This window comes from Perognathus longimembris, chromosome 14 (assembly GCF_023159225.1).
Source record: "Perognathus longimembris pacificus isolate PPM17 chromosome 14, ASM2315922v1, whole genome shotgun sequence".
Taxonomy (NCBI): Eukaryota; Metazoa; Chordata; class Mammalia; order Rodentia; family Heteromyidae; genus Perognathus; species Perognathus longimembris.
This window is the reverse complement of record NC_063174.1, coordinates 39,866,873-39,891,403: the sequence shown is the minus strand read 5'-3', so window position 1 is coordinate 39,891,403 and position 24,531 is coordinate 39,866,873. Positions and strand designations below refer to the sequence as shown.

The window sequence follows — 24,531 nt, the reverse complement described above, 5'->3', positions numbered from 1 at the left end:
TTTGTAGCCGTTTCTGATTTGCCCCATTGGCAGTTACTGTATAGAAGACTAGTATGAGTTTGTGAGAGCTGCTATAACAAAGGGGCACAAGCTGGATAGCTTTGAGAAGATTACTTTATTTCCTCATATTCTGAAGACCAGAAGTCTAAGATCAGGGTGTTGGCGGGTGATAGGTTTCTGAAAGTTATGAGCAAGATGGTTCCATGCCTGTCTCCCAGCTTCTGGCTTTGAGTACCACCTGTCACTGGGTGGCTGGCAAGGCACCACGTGGCCTCTGCCTTAATTGTTCTTGTGTGCTTGGCTCATCATCCGCATTTCCCTTTTATATAAGGACGTCAGTCATCCTTGAATCTTTCTGGAAGGTCTTATCTCTTAGGGCTGGTTTTCTTTTATTTTTTTCCAGAGTAGCTTCTGTGAAGGGAGAGCACTCCATTTGTGGTTTAGAACCCCAAATAGTTCCTGTTCTTATACATCACCCCCTTCCCTTTCTTCTTGTGGGTCCCCCACTTTTTTTCCCTTCAAGTTAGCCCCTGTAATGCCAAGCCTTGGGTCCACATTGTGGCTGTGGGGTACCCTGTGGGGGAGAATATGGCTCCCATCACTCTCCCCTTTCCCTTCCTTTGACACCCACTTTGTCTTGGGCCACAATGCCCTTCTAGGCTCATCTCTGACAGGGACACCTATGTGTGTACCCCCGCCTGTGGCCTGGGTGCTGGTGCATCAACCTGCATGATCTGAGTTGGAGAGATTCAGGACTGGCGATAGCATGGGATGGCACACTACCCTCTGCATTTGAGGGTGCATCGCCCCTTTCCCATGACGTCATCTAGTGCAGTCAGGGACAGATGTGGAAGAAGGCATAGAGGTCCCCCCTGAATAACCAGAGGTTATGAGGTTCTTACCCGTATCAGGCACCAAGTTAAATCTTTCCATGCCTCTTCCCCTTTAGTTTTTTCAGTAACCCCAAGACCCAGGCACTCACTGTGCAGATGGGTGGCTGAAGTTGTTATATTATTATTATTATCATTATTATATAGTTGTACAAAGAGATTGCAATCCCATAAGTCAGGTTATGAGTGCAATACTTCTTGGCCAATGTCACTTCTCCCTTCCATCATTCTCCCCCACTTTCCCTCTCCCATCCTTACCCTCAAGTTGCATAGTTCAGCTTTTATATAACACACACTGAATATAATAACTGCATTTGCTCACCTTTCCTCCCTCCATCCATGGGGCAGCTGAGGTTTTCAAGAGAAATAGAAGCTGCTCAGTCCCTCAGCCAGTGAGGGACTTAATCCATTATAGAACCCTCAATTCTACTCATTATCCACAGTATACCTGAAATGGGGGGTGGGGCAGTGGCCTACTTGTGTCACAGGAGCCTGGAAAACTCCACAGGGAACTCTACAGTGCTGGATCTCCAATCTACTGGATCACAGGGAGCAAAGCTGGTTCCACAGGCAGGGCTAAGACCCATGACAAAGAATGGGCAATTCCCAGAGCCACCTCCCACCCTCCTCTCTGCAGGCTGCTGAGAACCCGCACGCGGCTCTGGGCTGAAGGCATGTGTGGTTTCCCCCCACATTGTGTGCCCTGGTAGAGTGGCCCTGGGAGCTCCCTCTGGTGGAGGGCAGGTGATTGGGCCTGTACCCTGGGCCAGAGGTCCTGCTGTGGTCTGCTGGCCTGCACTGGACTTCTCACCCTTTCCCTACAGCCCGTGCCCTTCTCCCATCTACTTACCCTAAGTCTTAGGGGAGGGACGGGGCCTAGAGCCAGCAGGGCAGGCAGCAACCAGGGAAAGGGGGGGGGGCAGGGTAAGCCAGACCTGAGTTTTAGGTGATGACTTTCTGAAATGTCCCTGTGACTGCCTAGGGGAGAATGTTCCAGAGTGAAACCTTCAGCTTGCGGACCTCTGCTGAGAGCCTTAGGAAAGTCTGTGACTTTCTTCTTCCTGGCTGTGTGGTCCTCCATATTTTCCTTGGCAGCTTTCCCATCCACCAAAACCAAACACAAACTCATGCCAAAAAGCAAATCCCTGCCCTCCCCTACCCCCAGCCAAACCTAGTCCTTTTGACCGGGGGTTAAAAGGAAATCCAAAAGAATGAGTACTGTTGACCTAGTTATCAGCTGCAAAATGGTTACTTATTCATCTGGAAACAAAAATAAACTTTGGTTCTGTTGTCTGGAACCTCTACCCATCTTTTTCTGAACTATATAAATGTATTAAGCTGGGTTTAGTCATCCCAGACTCATATGAGTTACAGATTATTGGTAAGGCAGGAAGCCATTATGCCCCAAGTATTAGAAATATCTCTGGCATGTGGTGAGTGGTCAATGAACATTTCTTGACATCATCATCATCATCATCATCATCATCATCATCATCATGATGCTGATACTGGGGTTGAACTCAGAGCCTAGATGCTGTTCTTTCACTTGTAGCCTTTTGGTAGAATTGGAGATAGGAATCACAGACTTTCTTGCTCCGCTGGCTTCAAACCTCAATTCCCAGATCTTAGCCTCTTGAGTAGCTAGGATTGCAGGCATGAGCTACTGGACACCAAGTGACCAAATGAATTTTAGTGCTGAAAGGCATGGCCAAATTTATCTTATCTTGAGGAACTAGATAAACAGATGTGCCCACAGGTAAAAACATGTGCCTGAGTGTCTCAATCTGTAATACAATACCAGAGACTAGGTAAATTATAACTTCATGAAGTTATAAAGTTCATAGTTCTGTTCCCAAGTTAAGGGACTACATCTGGGGATGGCCTGACTGGCAGCCACTAGAGATGGCTCAGGGCATCACTGGTGGGAGACAGCAAGTGTGTGTGTGTGTGTATGCACATGTGTGTACTTGTGCATGCCTATATCCTCTGGTCTTCCTTTAATCATACACCAGTATTCATTCATAGGGCTGCACTCTCATGACTTTTTTCCAATCCTGATCACTCCCAAAGGCCCTGCCTCTAAACTGCACAATTGATTGTTTTTACACTATTAATACTCCACTGTGGCCATTTAAAAGTCTAGTTTGAGTTTCGGAGGGGATAACCCATATTCAAGCCATAATGCTGAGTTTACACAGTAGGTTCATGGTATATTTGGGGCTAGAATCCAAATCAGTACATTTGACCCTGGACATCCAAGTGTTCCAAAATGTAAGCCATGACTTGGGAAACAGACAACCTCCCAGGTCCTAGTAGAAGCCCTTCAGACTCCCTCTCTCATTTTATTTAGGTCCATGCTCCTGGTGGGTATATATAGAAGTAGTAGGCTGTTTGTTGTTGTTGTTGTTGGCTGTGGGGCTTGAACTCAGGGCCTGAGCACTGTCCCTGAGCTCTTTTTGCTCAAGACAAGTGCTCTGCCACTTTGAGCCACTGTTTTACTTCCAATTTTCTCGTGGTTAATTGGAGGTAAGAGTCTCAGGGACTTTCCTGCTTGGGGTGGCTTTGAACTGGGATCCTCAGCTCTCAGCCTCTTGAGTAGCTAGGATTACAGGAGTGAGCCACCAGTGCTTGGCTGTAAGCTGCTTTCTTAGCCTGTCACTCAGGCAGTGTTCCTGCAAACACTGGCTCCGATTTCCAGGCTGACTTTCGGAACGCTACCTCATCCTAAGAGTAAAGGGGTGAATGATTCTCACACGCTATTAAAAATTTAACTTGGAAACCTGCTGTCCTGAGAGCATGCCGTTCACCAAGCATTTTGGATCCTGCTTTGTGAGTTGGTTTCTAGAACCTTCTGGCTGGTTCCCTTGTGAATCCCACTTGTAGATTTGCAATAAGGACTGCTGGGGATTCACTCAGCACTGCACCTTCACCATTTGAGTTAAAATGTGTTGTTTAAAGACACTCAGAAGTCCCCATCTCTCCATTTCTTCACAAAGCAGGACATGTGGTTGCCCTAGGGGGGACCTAGTGGTGGAGAAAACTTAAAGTGATGGATGGGACCATCTCTCACACAGTCCTAAATTTCACCTCATTTCTGCTGCCCCCCACCCCTAGTTTTTACTCCATTTCTGAGCTTCCTCCTCCAGGCCCAGAGTCTGTCTTTGATCCTCCCCTTTCCTGGTTTTCCCTCCATTCCTGACCTTTACCCCTCTCCTGCTCCCACTTGGCCCACATAGCCCTCACCCCATGACTGAGCTTATCTTTCCCATCACCAAGGTCAGAGTGCAGGTGACCCTCCGCCTGAGCAGTAAGGCATTTGCTTCTCACATTACCAAGCATTTTATAAAAGCCGAACGCTTAGTTGCATGTTTTCTAGTGTTGTTAGTCCTCTTGCCCCCCTCCAAAGGGCCGGTCAAAGTGTCTGGAGTTAGTCAATATAACACACCCCTTTCAACCTGCCAGTCATAATCATCATAATAAATGTAATGGAGCCTCGTGACACATCAAATATAGCACTAGGCTCATTCACTAGTGTCCATTGGTGATCTCCTCCCAGCAATCCTAAGAGACAAGTATTCAGTCTTTATTTTATGGATGGCAAAACAGAATCAGGTTGGCCCAAAGGCGCCCAGTTAGTGAGTGGGGCAATTCCAGAATGACTAAGTCACAGTCAGCTTAGATTCCATCCTACATAGATGAAAGGGTTTTTCCTAGGTCTTTGAATGTGCAACTTGTAGGACTGCTTGAATGTTTTAGTGTAATCTGATGGTGGCCCCTGACATGGCCACTCAGATAAAAACTCACCTCTTCAACCCTGTAGGTAGGCCAGCCCTTCCTCATGCCATTGTAGTCAGGAACCTGGGCACAGTGTTCAGAGGGGGTGAGGACTGTCCTAAGGAGTAGAGGGGCAGAGGGATGGTCAAGTATCATTGAAATGATGTTGCATCTCAACAAATATTCAAGCTCTAAGTGGAGAAGAAAATAAGGACGAAAATAGAGACTAGGAAGAGATCAGTCACAACCAACAAGTTGAAGTTCTAGAAACCAACACAGCCAAGTGTGTGCATGTAAATGACACAAAATTTAGGTGTCATTTGGTTGCACTTCTGTTAGAGGCCTGTCATGCTTCCAGAATGGTGTCAGTTGCAGAATAGATGGTCTTAAGCAAGTAGTTGCAATGCTGTGTTTGCCCAGCAGTTGTAGAACTGAGTTTTGTTGTTATTAGAGGTATTATGTATGGAAAGGTTCTGAATCTTTTTGAAATTCTTTGCCCACATAAGGAGGGAGGGAGGGAGGGAGGGAGGGAGAAAGAGAGAGAGAGAGAGAGAGAGAGAGTTGGAGCCACAGAACTGTGTGTGTGGAGGCAATAGAGGGGTGGTAGGGTCTGGGGCTTGTTTATTGCCTAATTCCCACCAGCCAGCACTGCTCAGGGGACTTTCCTGGAGGGAACTGTATGCATGTGTAAAGTCAGGACTCACTGAGGCTAAAGAAGTATGTGGCCAAGACTGTCAAAGTTTGATTGAGCAGCATAATCACCCGGAAGTGACAAAGAAAGAAATGAGTAACACAATACAGGAGGCTTCTGGGAGGGTTTGTTAAGAGCCAAGGAATATGGCTCGATGGGAGGATTGTATGTTTCAGGAGTGAATGTAAAAAGTGAGTTTGGATAGTCCCTAGGTAGGGCCTCCATGAGGGACTGTCCACTGTGGTGACTTCTCTGTGTGATTGTGTATGGATGGGGAAGAGAAAGGAGGCCGAGGTGCCTGGCAGGGAAGAGGCCCTGCCCAGTCTCCAGAAGAGGCAGAAACCATGGGACTGCAGAGCAAGAGGAGACTTGCTAGAAAACATGATCGCCATAGCAAGGCCCTGTGAAGATGGCGCCCTGCGTGGGCCTGGCATATGGCTGCTGCTCCTCCATGCTTCCTGGGAGTGTGGCCTTCAGTTCAGACTCAGGAGCAGAGGCCGGGGTAGCACCTGGAATTCAGAAGTGTGCCTCTCTTCAGGGAGGGTAGGACTCCCGCCTTTTGCCTATGAGGAACCTGTGGCTGGGAGAAAAGAGGCCACTGCCTTGTTTGCAAACTTTATGATGGCTAGCTAGAAGCAGTGATCTGAGAATTAAGATGGTCTGATTTTATTTTATTTTGATACTAGTGCTGGGTCTTAAACTCAGAACCTTGTGCTCTCACTTGGCCTTTTTGGCTCAAGACTCTTGTTCTACCCCTTGAGCCATAGCTTCACTTCTGGCTTTTTGCTATTTAAATGGCATGAAGAATCTCATAGGGTTTTCTTTCCGAGCTGGCTTCAAACTGTGATGCTCAGATGTTAGTCTCCTGAGTAGCTAGGCTTACAGGTGTGAACCATCAGTGATGGGCAGCTATTCTGATTTCTTGTCACTATCTTTTCTGTGACACCACCTACCCAGAATTCTGTATATTTATTTATTTATTTGTTATTTTTTGTTTGTTTGTTTTTGTTGTCAAGATGATGTACAGAGGGGTTACAGTCATATACTTAAGGTAGTGAGTACATTTCTTGTCATACTTGTTACCCCTTCCTCATTTAGTTCTTCATATTTTTAATCAGAATCCCTCCGTTCTAGGTTTACTTGAGTAACAAAAAGGAATCTCTTTATTTGTAGAATGTATTTGCCCAGTAGAATCAGACTCAGATACCTTCGGGCTCCCTTTCTTCCTGCCATCTACTTCTTCTACTTTCTGCCTCCTCATTGAAAAATAGATGTACCCTCCCAACCCCTTCCCCCAATACTCAAACAGTTTTAATGAAAGAAGGCCTTGTGCTTAAATAATCACGTGCAAAGCAAGACACCCACCCTCCCATGAATGGGAGAGGACACTGTCTTGGGCCACTTTCAGCCTTTATTTAGAGGTTTTGTGGCTTGTTGTTTTTGTTGTTGTTTGTTTCTTGTGGGATGGTCTTCAGTTTGCTGATAGTCTCTAAGGCTTGACTTTTGCTATCGCTTATCCTAGGGTCATTATGGGTTGGCATAATGTACCTATTGTTCGTGTCCACAAAGACACACTGTCATAGAGTGATGGGCTGGCCTGGGGGTGGGTGCAGGAGAGGATCTGAAAGGGGGAGCCTTTGTCTGTGTTGGTGTGGTGTATGTATCCTGGACAGCCATGCTACCTCTTCAATGACTTTTCCTATTCCTCTTGGGTCCCTACCCACTCATTTCTGTTCTGGGCTTGTCTGAACCCCTCCCCTGCTGGGCTTATGACCACTGAAGGGTGGGCATGGTGGCGTTAACTTTAGATGGGGAGCTAGGGTGTTGAAGGAAGTGCTTAAAATTCTTTCAGTGAAGTTATTTGCCTGGTATGACAGGCTCAAGGGCTCATGTGTTGCAGATGACCTTAGAGGTTATTCAAGGTCAACCCCTTTCACTGGACATTTTTGTGTTTCTCATCTGAGTTGTTTAGAGTCCTCTGCACTGCAAAGTTCATGGTACTTTGTGAGATGTATTAGATAAACTAAGAATTCATTCATTCATTCATTCATTCACTTACCACTCATTAGGAGTTGTATCTGTAGTGATAGGCAGGGGAAGGTAACATTCCTCATTCTTCCATTGCTTTCTCTGGTAGGTCAAAGGTTCACAGGTATTGGCTTTTTGTGTCCAGATGGAATACTAGGAAATATGCCAGGCTTTTTTGTGGGGAGGGGTGCTAGTCTTGGGCTTGAACTCAGGGCCTAGGCATTGTCCCTGAACTTTTGTGCTCCACTTTTTTAAGAGAGAGAGAGAGAGAGACAGAGACAGAGAGAGAGACAGAGAGAGAGAGAGAGAGAAAGGAGTTAACTGGAGAGAAGAGAGTCTCATGGGTTTTTGTTTTTGTTTTTTGGCCTGGGATGGCTTTGAACCATGATCTTCTGAGCTCAGACTCCTGGACAGCTAGGAGTCCAGCCCCTGGCACCTGGCTGGGCTTACTGTTTATAGCTAGAAATTACAATTGGTCCTCTTCCTCCTCCTCCTCCTCCTCCTCCTCCTCCTCCTCCTCCTCCTCCTCCTCCTCCTCTTCCTCCTCCTCCTCCTCCTCCTCCTCCTCCTTTTCTTTTTCCAAAGGTGTGCTCTCCTGGACTGAGATCTCTCTTGGAAGTGTTTTAGATAATACCTGCCTCATGTTCCCCTTGCCTCGCTTTCTGACTTTCCTGCACTGGGGTGAGTCTGGTCATCATACTTGGAATTGTTATTATTTTTGGTGTTGGTATGGGGAAGATGGAGCAGCCGTGGGGGGCCTCACTGAAGCCTGGTGGAGGGTGATAGACAGAGAGCACTTGTTGAACGGAGAGGTGACTTTTCTGTTCTTGTGAGCGGCTTATCTCTTACGCTGCCTGGGAAAGCAGAGGCTGTAACTGAAAAAGGTTGATTCTTCGTCTATCTCTCCCATTTAGCTGGGAGTTCTGATTTGTCCACCTTAGGGGACAGTGTGGGTGGTGAGGCGCGCAGTGGGGTCCAGGTCCTACATTCCCATGGGGGATGTTGCAGGGTGAAGCTCCTGGAGCACTCTGGTCCTGAAGTGTGGTGGAAGAGTCCCATGGTCAAGGCAGCACTCAGAGTTGGGCTAGCAGCTGGAAGGGCAAAGGCCTCTGCCATTTGTGCTCTGTGGAGAAAACACCATTGGAGAATGGCATTCATACAGCCAAGGCAAAAGAATGGACATCAGCTTTGCTTCCTTCCCAGGCTAGGTCTGAACACACATCCTGTAACATAAACCGGTGCATTCCCTTTGTATATGTTTTTGAAAGAATCGGAATGCATTCCTCCTCGCACATTCAAACAAATACTCAGGACTGAAAAATCCATGAACTCAGGGACGGCCAGAGCATGTGCCCGGGCCTGGGGGTGCTTGTGGGTGTGCACCGACAGGAGAGGATGCGCGTTCACCAACCCTGCTCTCACTCCCTAGAGCTAATTCTGAGCATTGGTAGCTACGTGACTCAAAAAGTACAGGGTAGGAGTGCTGGGCCCAGCCTTGGAAATCAGCTGTTCTGACAATTAGACAGACTTATGAGCTGGAAGAGGTCTTCCTTTATAGATGAGGAAACTCGAGTCCAGAAAACTTAATAGGGGGCTTCAAGACCCAAGGGCAACAGAGTTAAGACTTGAACCAGGATCTCCTGGTTCCAGATTTACTTTGATTCTGCCCTCAGGGGTTTTATTTCCTCTCTCTGAAGGAGGTTGAAGACATATATGATTCCCATCTGTTCTGGGGTGTCCTAGGGGCTGGTGACAGCCCCGCACACCCAGCTGTCCCTTCGCTTGGCATTTGTGCGCCCGCACTCATGGGCTGCCATTTGTTAGAGCCGTTCCTTTGCTACTCAGCAGGAATTGGCTTCCACCGCTCAGCCTGCGCTTGTGTTGCCCTCGGAGATGGAGACTGAGCTCTGAGCCCTGAAACTCACTGAGCTCACAGGGGTGGTATCTGTCACAAAGGTGCATCACTGAGGGAGCTAGTGCTCTCAGCTCTCTGTATCCATGGGTTCCACATCCATGGATGCAGCCATCTGTGGATTGAATCGATTCTGGAAAAGCAACTGCGTCTACACTGAGGATGGAAAGACTTTTTCTCTCTACACAATATGGCGTAACAACTACGGTTGCATTCCTACTGTAGCAGCTATTCTAAATGATCTAGAGATGCATTAGGTATCCTGGAGCGTGTGCGGGCTCGTTGCTAATGCTAGGCCATTGTATGTGAGGGACTTGAGCATCTTCACACTTTGGTATCCAAAGATGGTGGTCCCGAAACACACTATGAATACTGAAGGTGACTGAACTCCTCCCCCACTCCTCCTAGAGGTACCAAGGTTTGAACTTAGAGCCTTGTGCTCTTGCCTAGCTTTTTCATTCAAGGCTGGTGCTCTACCACTTTGAGCTACAGCTTCACTTCTGTCTGGCTTTTTGCTGGTTAATTGGAGATAAGAGTCTCTTGGGGGGCTGGGGATATGGCCTAGTGGCTAGAGTGCCTGCCTTGTATTCATGAGGCCCTGGGTTCAATTCCCCAGCACCACATATACAGAAAATGGCCAAAAGTGGCGTTGTGGCTCAAATGGCAGAGTGCTAGCCTTGAGCAAAAAGAAGCCAGGGACAGTGCTCAGGCCCTAAGTTCAAGCCCCAGGACTGGCAAAAAAAAAAAAAAAAAAAAAAAAAGAGTCTCTTGGATTTGTCTTCCTCAGGCTGGCTTCCAGCTTTGATCTTCAGATCTCAGCCTCCTGAGTAGCTAGGATTACAGGAGTGAGCCACCCGTGCCTGGCTTCACTGGTTATTTCACTGATGGGGTCTAGCTTCCTGCTCAAGATTGGAGGATGCATCACAAAGATCACAAAGGGAGGAATATGGTTCCAAGCAGAATGAATGATATGCACTTTTCTAAAGAACTTGCAAAATGGGTGAGCAGAGCACCAGGTACTTCCCTGATGCCCTCAGCCAGGTAATTGAGGGATGGGCTGCATTCCAGTCCTGACCCTGCTCTCTGTTACCTCTGTGTTTTGTCTTTGGCTCAGTTCTTTGAGCTGCGGAGTATCTCTTACCATCTGCCTTGGGCTTCCCATGTCTTTAGCTGCTGGTTAGAGTTTACTAGATGCCTGTGTGGCTATTCTCCTGCAGGTTGTCCAAGTCTAGGCCTCAGCCTATAGCCCACCAGCATCTTCTGTAGACTGTGTAGTTTCTGTGGCTGCTGCCCAGCCCTAAGTAGGTGCCAGAGATGGAGGAGAGCAAGGCTCTGTCCATGGCCCTCTGTCCACCAGACACAACTGTGAGAGAGGAGAGATGCTATGGAGTGTGCAGTATCTAGTGAGACATCCCTCATTATACCAAATACCCAAATCATACAATTATTATTAAAGTGGTCTCCTGACTATAGTAGCTTGAGATTTACTGGAGCTTGAACTCAGGGCCTTGTGCTCTGACTTTTTCCCCCTGCTCCCATTTCAAAGCTAGTGCTTTATTACTTGAGCCACAGCTCCACTTCTAGCTTCTTGGTGGTAAATTGCAGATAAGAGTCTCACAGACTTTCCTGGTTAGGCTGGCTTTGAACTATGATCGTCAGATTTCAGCCTCCTGAGTAGCAAGTATTACGAGCATGAGACACCTGTGCTCAGTGGTAATTTTCTTTTAATATTGAGTTCACATATGAAGATATACTGCTTAACAACAAGATAACTCAAGTATTGGGAGAGTTGACTCTAGAACCCAGAATCTAGGTATTTAGTCTAGTTTTCTTTTTTAATTAAAAATTATTATTATAGAGGTGATGTACAGAGGGGTTACAGTTACATAAGTAATATCATGAGTGCATTTCTTTTTGGACAATGTCACCTCTTCTCTTGCTCTCTCCCAGACTGGTCTAGTTTTAATTACAGTACCTTCTATTATAATTTCATGTGAAACTTTTTCACTTAATGAAACTGGGTAAAGAAGAATGACTAGGAAGAACAAAGAAAATGTATTTTTAAATTAGGCATCTGGTTACCTAATCTAAAAATACTGCTTCAACCCAAGTATCTCAATAGCATTGCCCAATCTTACCTAATTTCAGCTTTCTAGCATAGACTGTTCATTAATTCACAGTTTTATTGATTCCATACTTCATTCATGAAACATTTATTGTGTAATGGTTATATGCCAGCTCTTTTATTGGCTATTAAGGATACACACATGAAAGGGACATTGGTTTCTACCTGTATCTATCTGTTAGTCTCGCTGCTTACTGAGAGCGTCGAAAATGAGTGAGAATGGCTTCAGAGAGAACCCATTTATTTTGCTTACTGTTCTGTGGGCTAGCGACTGGGATGGGCTCATTGGGGTGGTTTTTCTGGTCTTGACTATGTCTGCAGGCAGGTTGTGGGCTGGCAAGTTTAGAATAGCTTCCGCTGGGTCAGCGTGCCTCTACCTCCTGTCTCTGTTCCTTCTGCAGAGGACTGGTCCATGCTTATAGACAGGCCAGGCAACTCAGCAGGGTTCCAGAGAGCCCCGGGCAAGCTGCAAGGCAACTTGAGGCCTGGGTGTGGGACTGATATAGCCTGACATCCTCTCTATTCTCTTGTCCAAAGCAAGTTGGTGAATGAGTGTATTCCTCCAGCTGTAGAAGGCTGGTAGTTAACCTCCCGGGTATATATGGAGCCTTGTTTTTCTACACCTGTCTCTTCTTTTTTCTAAATTTGCCTACCTTTTAGGCTCCACTCTCATAGACTCAACTTCCTCTCAGTTTTTTTTTTTTTTTTGTACTGGCACTGGGGCTTGAACTCAGGGCCTTGAGCTCTCATTTGGCTTTTTTGTTCACAGTTGATATTCTGCCACATGAGCCATGCCACCACTTCTAGCTTTTTTTTCTTTCTGGCTAATTGGAGATAAAAGCCTCAAGGATGTGTTTGCTTGTCAGATCTCAGCCTCCTAAGTAGCTAGGATTATAGGTATGAGCCACCAGCACCTGGCTCTCAGGTTATAATCTTTTTTTTTTTTTTTTGCCAGTCCTGGGGCTTGAACTCGGGCCTAAGCACTGTCCCTGGCTTCGTTTTGCTCAAGGCTAGCACTCTACCACTTGAGCCACAGTGCCACATCTGGTTTTTTCTGTTTATGTGGTGCTGAGGAATCAAACCCAGGACTTCATGCATGCTAGGCAAGCACTCTACCACTAAGCCACATTCCCAGCCCCATCAGGTTATAATCTTGAGTGGCAAATTCTGCTGTCTCACTTTCAGAGGAGAAAAGGGATGCTGCTCAGATTCCAGATCACTTCTTGAAGTCATTACAGTAATTAGCAGAAGATGTCATGAGATGCTTCAATGATGGAATAAGAAACACTCATGATACATTGGACATTGCTGACGCATGCCTGTAATCCTAGCAACTCAGGAGGCTGAGGTCCCAGGATTATGGTTTGAAGTCAGCCTGGGCAGAAAAATCCATAAGACTCTTACCTTGAATTAACCAGCAAAAAGTTAGAAGTAGAGTTGTGATTCAAGTAGTAGAGCACCAGCCTTGAGTGGAAAAAGCTAAAGGACAGTCCCTAGACCCTGAGTTCAAGCCCCAGTACTGGTGCAGGCCCCCCCATCCCTACCCCTCTCATATCAACTTGCAAAGGCTCCTCCTGTGTAATCTAGGGCCCTTTAAGCAAAAGTGATGAATCCTTCACCCCTCTTGGGTGGATCTGCGCTGTGAGTCAGGTTGATGTTGCCCAGGAGCATTTTGTATGAAATCATCACATACCAGAGACTGTGCTTCTGACTTCTGGTCCTACTGGCTAGAGGGCTGATTGGCCAGCTGGGAAATGGTGGGGGGCATGGGAGCCAATGATGTTGCCCATATTTATTACTACATTCTGCTGCTGCTCATCTGTGTGGACAGAGAGGCCTCTGGAGCTGGCAGCTCTTGAGCTGCTCTTCTGCCACACATGATAGCCCTGAGGAGAAGGCAGGCACCACATCAGAGTAACAACAACTCATATTTGCAGAGCACCCACGGTGTGGTCATTTCTTCTTGTCAGTGAGCCTGGGAGGTGTGTGTGTGTGTGTGTGTGTGTGTGTGTGTGTGTGTGTGTGTCCCCTATTTTATAGATGAGGAGACTGAGACTCAGAGAGGTAGGAAGGTCAGACAGCAAGTCAGAACTCACAGCTAGCTTCTTAATGCCAGTGCCCAGCCCTTCACCGAGGTATCATACTTTCTCCCATGTGAGGCCAGTGGTGTGTCCTGTTCAGGTGGATGGATGGTCAGTATACACCCACATGGAGAGGCAGCAAGAAGAGCTCAAGGGAACCTAGCTGGTCATTATGCTGGTGCAATGATTGTCTTGTGTTGTCTGTGTCACCTCACTCCGATCCTACTAGTGAGACTCACAGACAGGTCCAACTCAATTCTTTTCCATTGATCTGCAGGCCTCTGGTCAGGCATGGTGGGGGCGGGGGAGGAGGGAGCTGGTAATCTTGCAGTGTACCTCTCCCCACCCTCCCCCAGGTGTCTCTTCCCCCACCTTTGGATGCGAAGTGATTTAGGACATACGCTGGGTGCAGGTTTGTTCATTTCCTTCCTTCCTCCTGTGATAGGAAAGAGAGATGGGTATAATGGGTAAGGATGGAGCTAAAATTAGCATGGCTGGGTACTGGTGCTTCATGCCTGTAATTCTAGCTACTCAAAGGCTGAGAGCTGAGGATTACAGTTTGAAGCCAGTCCTGGTGAGACTCTTATCTCCACCTGACTACCAAAAAGTGTGAAGTGGGAATTGTGGCTCAAGTGGTAGAATTCTAGCCACAAGGAAAAAAGCTCAGAGACAGTGCTTAGGTCCTCAGTTTAAGCCCCAGGATATTGGATACTCTCTGTCTCTCTCTCTTTCTCTCTCTGTCTCTGTCTCTCTCTGTCTCTGTCTCTCTCTGTCTGTCTCTGTCTCTCTCTCTCTCACACACATATGCACACACACTCTAGTATGAAGCTGCAGAAGGAGCTCCTCTGGCCTTTGCTGACCTTGAACTTATGTGCCCTTAGTCCACTAGTGGCTTGGGTGGATGTCTCTGCCTCTTGCTTTCTTTGATGTCTCGCTTCTACACCAATGAGCTTGCTGCCATTTGATGCCTAGGGAGCAAGAGGCCTTGGCTGTTTCTTTCCTTCTGTCCCTCTGTCCCCAGGAGTGTTTTGTCAGCTCCAGTCATCTTCACCCAGCTGGTCCGTATGGGACAAAGCTGTTTTATTAAAAGGCTTTACTGCTGCCAAATGACACTTTGGGTTTCCTTCCTCCCCAAATCACGCTCAAGTTATGATTTCATTTGCAGCCATGCTCAGAGCAGGACAGTTCTATTGATTTTTCCTTCTTTTGTTCTTGGTTTCGCTGTAAATTAATTGGGTCTAATCATGCTCTCCATTCTATATTTGGAGGAGGGATTAAACTTTTAAGGGGGGGGGTATATTTGGTTACTGTAAGTGTCCATCCAGAGACTACCAGTGCAGAACTACTCCACTGATACCTAGTTGTGTCTCAGCAGAGATTTTATTTATTTTTTATTTTTTATTTTGCCAGTCCTGGGCCTTGAATTTAGGGCCTGAGCACTGTCCCTGGCTTCTTTTTTGCTCAAGGCTAGCACTCTACCACTTGAGCCACAGCACCACTTCTGGTCTTTTCTATATATGTGGTGCTGAGGAATCAAACCCAGGGCTTCATGTATACAAGGCAAGCACTCTTGCCACTAGGCCATGTTCCCAGCCCCAGAGATTTTATTATGAAGCATGTTCTCCACTGTGGATTGTTTTCCCTCTTGGTCTGTCTAGTGTGGTGGAGTGAGACTGTCCATGAGGTTAAAGGGGCTGCAGGATGCACAGTAGGACTTCCCACCTGGAGTCACTGGAAATAGCCTGCTGATGTGGCCTTGTTCAGTCAGGACATCTGAGCAGATAGTCTGTTTGGGCAGGCATGGCACTGTGGGGCCCAGGGAGCACTTGGTCACCCTGGGGAATGAGAGGAGCCAGCAGTCATGTGGATCAAGGTCAAGATTGTGCTGAGCTGGTTCTCTAGGAGCCCAGGAGAGTCAGGACATAAGTATGGGCTATTTTGGGCTGTGTGGTGGCAGTACAGTGGTGTGTGTGTGTGTGTGTGTGTGTGTGTGTGTGTGTGTGTGTGTACACACACACAGGCTCACGAGTGCCAAAGACAGCTCCTAACACTAGAGATGTCTTGGTTTTTGCAACTGCCTTCTGAAAAGTAAAGTCTTTTTTTTTTCTTTTGGCTAGTTTTGGGGCTTGAACTCAAGGCCTGGGTGCTATCCCCGAGCGCTTTGTGCTCAAAGCTAGTGGCTCTACCACTTGAGCCACAGTGCCATTTCTGGCTTTTTCTGAGTAGCTTATTGGAGATAAGAGTCTCGCAGACTTTCCTGACCACACTGGATTTGAATTAAGATCCTCAGATCTTAGCTCCCTGAGTAGTCAGTATTACAGGCATGAGCCACTGGAGCACGGCTTAAAAACCTTTTCTTTTTCTTTGTAGCTACTGGTACTAGAGCTTAAACTCAGGACCTCGTGCTCTCACTTGACTTTTTCACTCAAAACTTGCGCTCTACTACTTGAGCTAGACCTCCACATCCAGTGTTTTGCTGGTTAATTGGAGGCAAGAATCTCATGGAGTTTCCTGCCCAAGCTGCCTCTAAACCATGATCCTTAGATCTTAACCTCCTGAGTAGGCTTATAGGCGTGAGACACTGGCTCCTGGCTGGCTGCCTTTGGTCCTTGAAGAGTGCTGGCTGAGAAGGGAACTTTTGGTTGCAGGGGGGATTTGGGGAGACCCAGTCCAGTTGCAGGTTCAGCGGCAGGAAGCCATTCTTTTCCCTAGGTTCCCCTTCGGCACCCTTGTGACTCTCCATAGCACGACCCAGAGGGGTCTGTGCTAATTTGCTCAAGGACAGATCTTGGCTCTGCTGGCTCGGCAGGAAGGAGGGCTTGTCAGCTGCTCACGAGGCCAGACAATGCCCGGCCCTTTCTCAGGGTGACTTTCCGGGCCTCACAGAGCCCTTGATACTCGCTTTCCTAAGCATCATGCTGCTCTTCCTGACCACCTTGCTCATGGGTGGCAAGCACGTGTGAGCTTTGTGGCTTTGGTTAAATTCCTTCACTTCTGAGCCCATTTCCTTGCTTGTTAATATTACAGTGAATATATGCAAATGATGGTCTAAGATAGAACCTACCAGATGGTGATTGCCCAGCCAATGCAGGGTGGTTTCGAATGGCTTTGAGCTCCCAGTGCCTCATCTGAGGATTCCCCCAACACCCCATGCAAGGGAGACCTGTGTTAGGTCCCGTCCCCTCTACTTCCATGCTGGTCACCAGCAGGCAGGCTGGTGTGTCCCCTTCCCACGCTTACTGCCTTGGCATTGGAGAAGGGGCGGGTAAGGCCCAGGCAAACAGCAAAGGCTACCAGGGCAAACCCCCAAGCCAGCAAACGAACATTTATTTATAAGTGTTGGAGGGAGGCAGCAGACCCAGGTGGTGGAGAAGGGCCTGGCGGAGGCCACTGTGGGGAGCAGCTGGCAGGGAAGGGGCGGTGGCAGTTACTGGGGGAGGGGGAGAGGAGCATGCCAGCAGATAGCAGCAGATTCAAGTGGGGGTAGACACAAACCTATTTCAGGAGCAGAGCAGGACTGAGGGTGAGGTGGATGGGACTGAGCAGCACAGGTGACCTGCAGAATGGGGACGTAGCCAAGGGACCCAGGCCAGCCAGGAGAAGGAGGCTGAGAGTCTGTTCTCCATCTCTCTTGAACCTTCTCTCATCTGCTGCTGGCACCTGCCATTAACCCAGGCCATCTGAGCAGAGGGAAAGGAGCACACGACTGACCTTACAGGATGGAGCAGGAAGACAAAGAGAAGAAACCCCAGAGGGGCCTGGGGGAGAGAACTAACATAGGGGGGCTGGGGGACAAGAAGGTGGGCTTCCAGGGGAGAACTGAGACATCCTGGGGACACGTGGGTGAGGATAGTTGATACTGAGGGGACCCTGGCAGAGGAAGGGAAGGTGGAATGATGGGGATGCAGGATGGTGGAACGGGAGAGGTTTTGCTCTGTTCCTGTGTGGTCCTGGGGGAGCTGTGTGACACCATGTATAAAATGGGACCAAAAAGGACAGTGTTCTTTACCTCCTAGTGGGGTGCTGAGGCGGGGGGTGGGGGAGGCAAGGAAGGTCCCTCAGAGGATGTGGAGTGAGGAGAGAGTCCTAAAGAGCAGAAGCAGCCAACCCCATGAAGATGAGAGAGAGAGAGAGAGAGAGAGAGAGAGAGAGAGAGAGAGAGAGAGAGAGAGAGAGACTGCTCAAAGGCAGCTGCAGGTGCAAAGGCCCTGTGAATGAGGGGGTGCTGCAAAGTGTGGAGCTGATGATGGCTAGGTGGAAATCCCTGAGCCCTCGTACAAGTCCACTGACTGTTGGCTATTGGCTGTTGATTGGTATTACTGAAATAAAAATGCGTATTGTAGAGAAAAGATGATGCAGGTTAGTGGTTAGACAGAACATGAATGGCTGTAGTCTTTCAGCAAAATTAACTGTAGAGGCAGCGTGCAGTGGCTACGAACCCAGAATGTGAAATAAGTCTACCTTGTCCAAATTCTGACCGGGTCATGTGCTGAGTGACTGTGGTATCTGGACTTTGGCTTCAGCCCTCAGCCCCAGTGTCCCCATCTGGGTAGTGGGGTGGGGGTGGGGATGAGAATAACCTCGCTCCTGGTGGCATCATGAAGATACAACACTGTTCCATTCCTGGGACACAGAAAAGATGACCCGATGGCATCCTGTTGTGAAGGCTCGGCTGTAGACGTGTCACAGAGTCAGAGAGGAATGTGAGGTCTCTGCCCCCCCCGCCCCCCCCCCCCCAGCTCATAGCTAGGCCTGGGACATGTACACAAAGACATCCCAGCACCCCAAGACAGCATAGGCTGCTGGTTGTAGTTTGAGGTATCTCTGAGGGCTGGAGAAGGGATGGCAAGACATTTAGAGGGATAAAGATAAAAAATAAAAATACTAACCAGATGGAATGCATCAGTTAGGATCCACCAAAAACTAGCAAATCCTCCAGCCCCAAAGCTTTGCATACCCTTCCCACATGGCCTTTGAACCAGACTTCATTTGCCCAGCACCTGCCTCCACTTCTGGAAGGCTCTTACCTCTTGCATTTATTGATAAGGGACCCCTCTCCCCAATTCCTTTGCCAGCCCCCATGAGACCATCAACCTGCTGGAGGTTGTTGAGGCCTTCCTTCATTCTCAGTAGCTCCCTAGGCCAGAGACAGAGAAGTCAGAGGAGGGCAGAGGGTGGAGGTCAGGGACTGCGGGGATGGGGGTGGGGGAAGGAGCTGGGGAGCTAGACAGGCAGAGATGGAAAGCAGTGATGGAATTAACTAGAACCCGGTGTGTCTGGCAACTGGCAGATTCTTTGGGTAAGATAAGTGGGCCCCTCTGCAAGGTAATTATTAGAGAGCATAAATTCCCCAGATAACCTGTCCTCTGAAGAGATATTGATGGCGAGGGGCTGTGCTGGAGGCCACTCTCACCCCCCCTCCATATTGACTCCTCTCCCTTCTTTGTTATTTCCTCCATCAGCTGCCTTGCCCCTCCCTCCCCCTCTGCAGAGCATGGGCCTCCTGCTCACATGAGCTCTTCCAGAGCTTTCTTTTTGCTTGCCTCCTGTCTCTCTGGTGATAGAGGTCCAGCATCTAGTGTGGCCTTCTTGTGTCCCTGTGGTCCAGGAGGGTTGGAAGGAGAGGGGCAGCCCTTGTGAGGAGGGAGGCTGTTGTTTGTTCCAGGCCCCCAGAATGAATGCATACCACGCACATGCGTATCTCGTCAAGGTCAGGAACTGTGAAGGTTGGGTCTGTATGGCTCAGGGATGGAGAAGATGTAGGCCTCGGTGCTCAGCATGGCCAGGCAGGTAGTGGGTACCTGTGGCACAATTCCACATTCCCCTCATTATAGACTTCTTTCTCCAAAGCCTGTGAGACTGCCTTGGGTGGGCACACACACACACACACACACACACACACACACACGAATACATACATATATATTTTCTTTCTCTCTTTCTTATTTTGGTGGTACTGGGGTTTGAATTCTGGGTAGCGTCTCCAGTTGGCTAAGCTCTTGCTTGACTATACCCCTTTTTTGCTTTCGCCCTCGCCCTCCTTCTCCCCCAATCTCATATTTGGTGTTGTGTTTTGCCTGGGTCTGACCTTGGACTGAGATCCTCCTACCTGTGTCTCCTCTCCTAGCTAGAATGACAGTCATGTGTCACGATACCTCATTTACTGGTTGAGATGGTGTCCTGCTAACTTTTTGTAATTGTTGACCCAAGCTGGCTTGAAGTCTTTCTTCCTTTTCATCTATGACTCTCAGGTATAAGAAGAGACAGAAATGGAGCACCTGGGGGCTCACAATTATAATCTTTGGTAACTCAGGAGGCTGAGATTTGAGGATAGTGCTTTGAATCTAGCCAGGGCAGGGAAGTCCAAGAGGTTCTTATCTCCAATTAAGCACCAAATAAGCCAGAAGTAGAGCTGTGGCTCAAGTTGGTAGAGTGCCAGCCTTGAGAAAAAGAATCTCAGGGATGGAAAACCTAGGCCCTAAGTTCAAGCTCCAGGACAGGCACACAACAAACAAAAAGACACAGGGCTCCGTCTATGTGGGAGCAAATGGAGAGGCAGGGCCATCAGAGGTGGTCTGTTGTGTGCTGTCCTCCACAGTTCAGTTCAGGGTATGACCTGCACCCTGACGCTTGACCGAACTGGGCTGTCTTCCTTAAAGCCTCTTAGTGCCCTCACAGCCTACGTCTGTGGGTATGTCTGTATGTCCCCTCAGTGGGACCCTGGGCATTAGCTGACCATATCAGTCAAGCCAGGCACTTTAGAGGGGGAATGGGGAAAGGAGGGTGCTGCTGCAGGATTCCTGCATGTGAATGGAGTCCTCTTCCTCACAGCTGTCTGCCCCAGCGGAGGCTGACACATGTCAGGCTCTCAGCCTTTTGTGCTCCCCAAAATGGTCTCCTCGGATTTAGCCTGGCCCCTGGCCACTACTCACTGGACTGCCTGGCCCTTCCATGGGGTTCCGCACCAGTCATCTCATTTGGCATACCTGAAGGTATTTCTCTCCACTAGTAGATGGGAGCTCCAGGTGCAGAGGTTAAAAGGCGAAGTCCCAGAGTTGCCTACAGTCAGACCTCACCTAAGGCACTGGGGGACATATTTTCTTGGTGTCAGGAAGTGGCAGCAGCAGGCTGGGGCTGCAGTGAGCCTTGTGTTTGCCAGTCACTTTCTTCTGGAAAGGAGAAGGATGGCTGCCTAGGCTAGAGCTACAGAACCCCGGAGGAGCGGGGGCGCCTTCTGTGCCTAGTAAGGGGCATGGGGGACAAGGAGAGCCTTGGCCATGCTTTTGGGGACACCCCAGAGGGAGGGCACAATCGATGCCCAGGCCCTCTAAGATGCCTTTAACTCCACAAGAGGAAATTAGGGCTCTTCTACCATGAGAAGTATCACCTCCCTCCCTGGCCAGTAGCAGTTCCTCAATGATGAAGGGGTTTCTAGGGAGCCTAGAAAAAAAAAATTAATTTTCAGCAATGAGTTTTGCTTGCTGTAGTTAACAGTAATTATTAAATAGGCAGGGTGAGCGAGTGCTTGTTTTCCTGATTATTGGCTGTATTTATGGGTTTTTATTAAGTTGAAGCAAGCTGAGATAATTATAAAACTATCTACTTGAGCTGTATGACTCTCAGGCCTTCTGTTCCATTTTCTTTCACTGCAAAGGTAGAGTGTTTGTGCTAGTCCAGAATTATATGGTACAGCAGGAGCCAGCAAACTGTTCTGGTTTATTTTATTTTATTTTATTTTTTTTATTTTTTGGCCAGTCCGGGGCCTTGGGCTCAGGGCCTGAGCACTGTCCCTGGCTTCTTTTTGCTCAAGGCTAGCACTCTGCCACTTGAGCCACAGCGCCACTTCTGGCCATTTTCTGTATATGTGGTGCTGGGGAATTGAACCCAGGGCCTCATGTATACGAGGCAAGCACTGTTGCCACTAGGCCATATCCCCAGCCCTCTGGTTTGTTTTTGAGACAGTGTCTCATTATGTAGCTAAGGCTGGCTTCAACTTCATCCTCCTCCTGCCTTAGCCTCCCCAAAGCTGAGATTATAGCTGTCTACCACCATGCCCAGCTAGTAAACTTTCCCAATAAAAGTCCAGATGTAAGTATGTTAGGCCTTGTAGGTTATGTGGTCTTTGTTAGAACCACAATAGACACCCTCCATTATTCCAGAAGGTTCCATTCTTAGTCCTCCATGGTTACTTAAAACTGGATCGTACTTAATACCATAAATATGGTTTTCTTTATAAATCAGACACAATTAAATACTAATATCAATAAAATAAGTGAGAACAGTTATAATAATATACTGGCAGTGGCTCTGATAACCGGAATGGCCGTGGAGCTATAGGCAGGTGGCGTGGCAGAGGTAGTGAGGAGAGAGGGTTTGCCAGGCAGACACATCCTAGGGCTGACCAGGAAGGACACCTCAGAATGGTGTGAATTTAAAATTTTTCATTGACGTGTGTGTGTGTGTGTGTGTGTGTGTGTGTGTGTGTGTGTGTGTGTGTGTGCCTGCTTTTGGGTCCAGAGGCCTGAACTCAGGTCAGGATATGTGAGACTATGGTACTCCATTACACCATTGTAGCCCTTAAGTAGCAACTACTAGTATGTAAATGAATGGGCGGGGCTATCTTTCAACAAAATTTTATTCATACACATTGGTGGTAGGAGGGGAAGCCTGCAGTAAGGATCTCTCACCTCAGCTGGGCCTCTGTATGTCTGAGGCAGATCAAGTCACTGCTCTGGTAGTTGCTTTTCTTGCAACAGAATCAGGTGGCCTCTAGCATTCTGGGATGTTTCATTTGACCTCTTTGTTTCACAACAAGCGGAGATGTCTCTTTCCTTGCCTGTGTGGAAGTTCAGAGCCACAGGGTCCCCCCAGAGCCCAGCATCCCTTGCTTGTATTTGGGATGATTCTAAACACCTCTGCAGCTCTCTGATGGTAGCTCTTCAGGAAGATCCATAGTTCTTGAGAGGTGGCGTGTGATGGGAAAGTTAGTTACTATTAGGCAGTATGGGGAAACTGAGGCCCAAAGATGCAAAATAGCTAAGATTATTTAACAAATTGTGGTCATAGGGAGAAGCTGAGTGCCTTCAAACAAAGATATGTTATTCAGGTTATTATAGCTTAGACTTATCTCTGAACAATGCCATGTAAACTCCTTAGCAAATCACCTGAAACTCTCTCTTGTGATCCTCAGTTTGTGAGGCTGTATAATGGGTAGAGGATCATAGGACAGGTTTGTGTGAAGTTAAAATGAGATAATATGTGAGCGAATACACAGCAAGTGCTCAATTAGTGTTAGCAATGCCATTGTCCTTGCTACATCTTGTCCTAAAACTGCATTTGGCTGTCTTCACCTTATTTTTTTTAATTTTTTATTTTTTTGCCAGTCCTGGGGCTTGGACTCAGGGCCTGAGCACTGTCCCTGGCTTCTTTTTTTTTTTTTTTTTTTTTTGCTCAAGGCTAGCACTCTGCCACTTGAGCCACAGCGCCACTTCTGGCCGTTTTCTGTATATGTGGTGCTGGGGAATTGAACCCAGGGTCTCATGTACACGAGGCAAGTACTCTTGCCACTAGGCCATATCCCCAGCCCTCTTCACCTTATTTTTATGCCAGACTAATTTTCATCTTTTGGATTGGGAACTGGGTAACATATAAAGCAGGAATGCTTTGTATATTAAATGACTCTGTGTGTGTGTGTGTGTGTGAGAGAGAGAGAGAGTGTGTGTGTGTGTGTGTGTGTGTGTGTGTGTGTCTTGGTACTGGGGCCTGAATTCAGGACCAAGCACTGTCCTGAGCTTTTTTGCTCAATGCTGGTGCTCTGTCACTTGAGCTACAGCTCTACTTCTGGCTTTTTGGTGGTTAATTGGAGATAAGAGACTCACAGACTTTCCTGCATAAGCTGGTTTTGAACTGTGATCCTCATATCTCAGCCTCTTGAGTAGCTAAGATTACAGGTATGAACCACCAGCACCCTCTAATTTTTTTTCTTTTTTGAGACAGAGCTCACTAAAACCCCAGGCTGGCCTAAAACTGGTGATCCTCTCGCCTCACCCTCCTGAGTGCTGGGATTATAGGCATGTACCACTATACCTAGCTGTTTAAGGGACTTGGTGAGATGGAAGAACTGGGAAAGGAGATAGTGGCAGCAGAAAGGGACAGGAAGGACCCACAGGAACTTGGGGGGAAAATAGGTCTATAAAGGGACAGGACAGCCAGAGTCTAAATTCAGCCTAGCTCCCTGGCAGTTTTTGGTGTTTATAAGTATGCTTCTCAAAAATTGGCAGGCAGGAGGCAGTTTTCTTTGGGTCTGACCAAGAGAAATTGGGGTGCCCCTCAAGCCCGGAAACAGGTTCAAGGGGAAGTCATGCTTCTCTGCTAGGCTGGGTATCCTTGGAATGTAGCCTGGAGGTGTGTGTGTGGGGGGGGGGGGGCAGGGCATTGCTTCCACAGCTGATTTTAACCAACTCTGACAGGAGGGCAGAGGCCCCTAAGCGAGGTCAGGACCACAAATCCCATCCCAGCAGGTGCCTGATGGGTGACAATGCCCTCCAGATGACCTTCCAGGTCCCATTGATTTTCTGTCAAGCCGCTTCCCCGGGCCTAGCCTGCCGCTGCCCCTGGCACCACTCATGGAATGAGGACATGGATCAGTCCTCTCCGAAAGGAGCCATTGACAGAGCCTCGTTGTGGGGAAACAGAGGGAGGCCCATTGGAGAGAGCCTTTCTTCTGGTACCGCTGGCTTGGACAGCCGATAGCAGGCCGGGAACAGCCCTTTAGGCATGGAAAGGAGCAAATGCTATCATACGTGGCATAGTCTAGCACCTTAGTTCCAGCCCCTTCTTCAGATTTGGGGTGCCTATGTGGTGTTGTGGGGCCATGAGCAAGATTCACAGATGGACTGTGGTGTGTGGGGCAGGCAGGCCCGGTGGGCAGGTCTCTTCTCCATGCTGGGTGCTTCCAGTGGCTCTTACTTCCAGCCCACCTAGATCTTGCAGATGTTTGTTCAAGGGTCCATATCCTGTGTGGGGTGTAG

The 24,531-nt window shown here is 48.1% G+C and overlaps 1 protein-coding gene and 1 long non-coding RNA gene across 4 annotated transcripts in view; one reads left to right on the top strand and one right to left on the bottom strand.

The window, feature by feature from the left end:
* Positions 1-24,531, top strand: part of Dpf3 (double PHD fingers 3) — a 242,640-nt gene that overhangs the window by 71,098 nt on the left and 147,011 nt on the right. The gene's annotated exons all lie outside the window — the stretch shown is intronic.
* LOC125363330 lies at positions 1,177-23,392 on the bottom strand. Its single transcript, XR_007213214.1, has 3 exons — positions 23,380-23,392; positions 6,439-6,444; positions 1,177-1,985 (listed from the first exon to the last, which is right to left on the bottom strand). It is a non-coding gene; the product is annotated as an uncharacterized LOC125363330 (long non-coding RNA).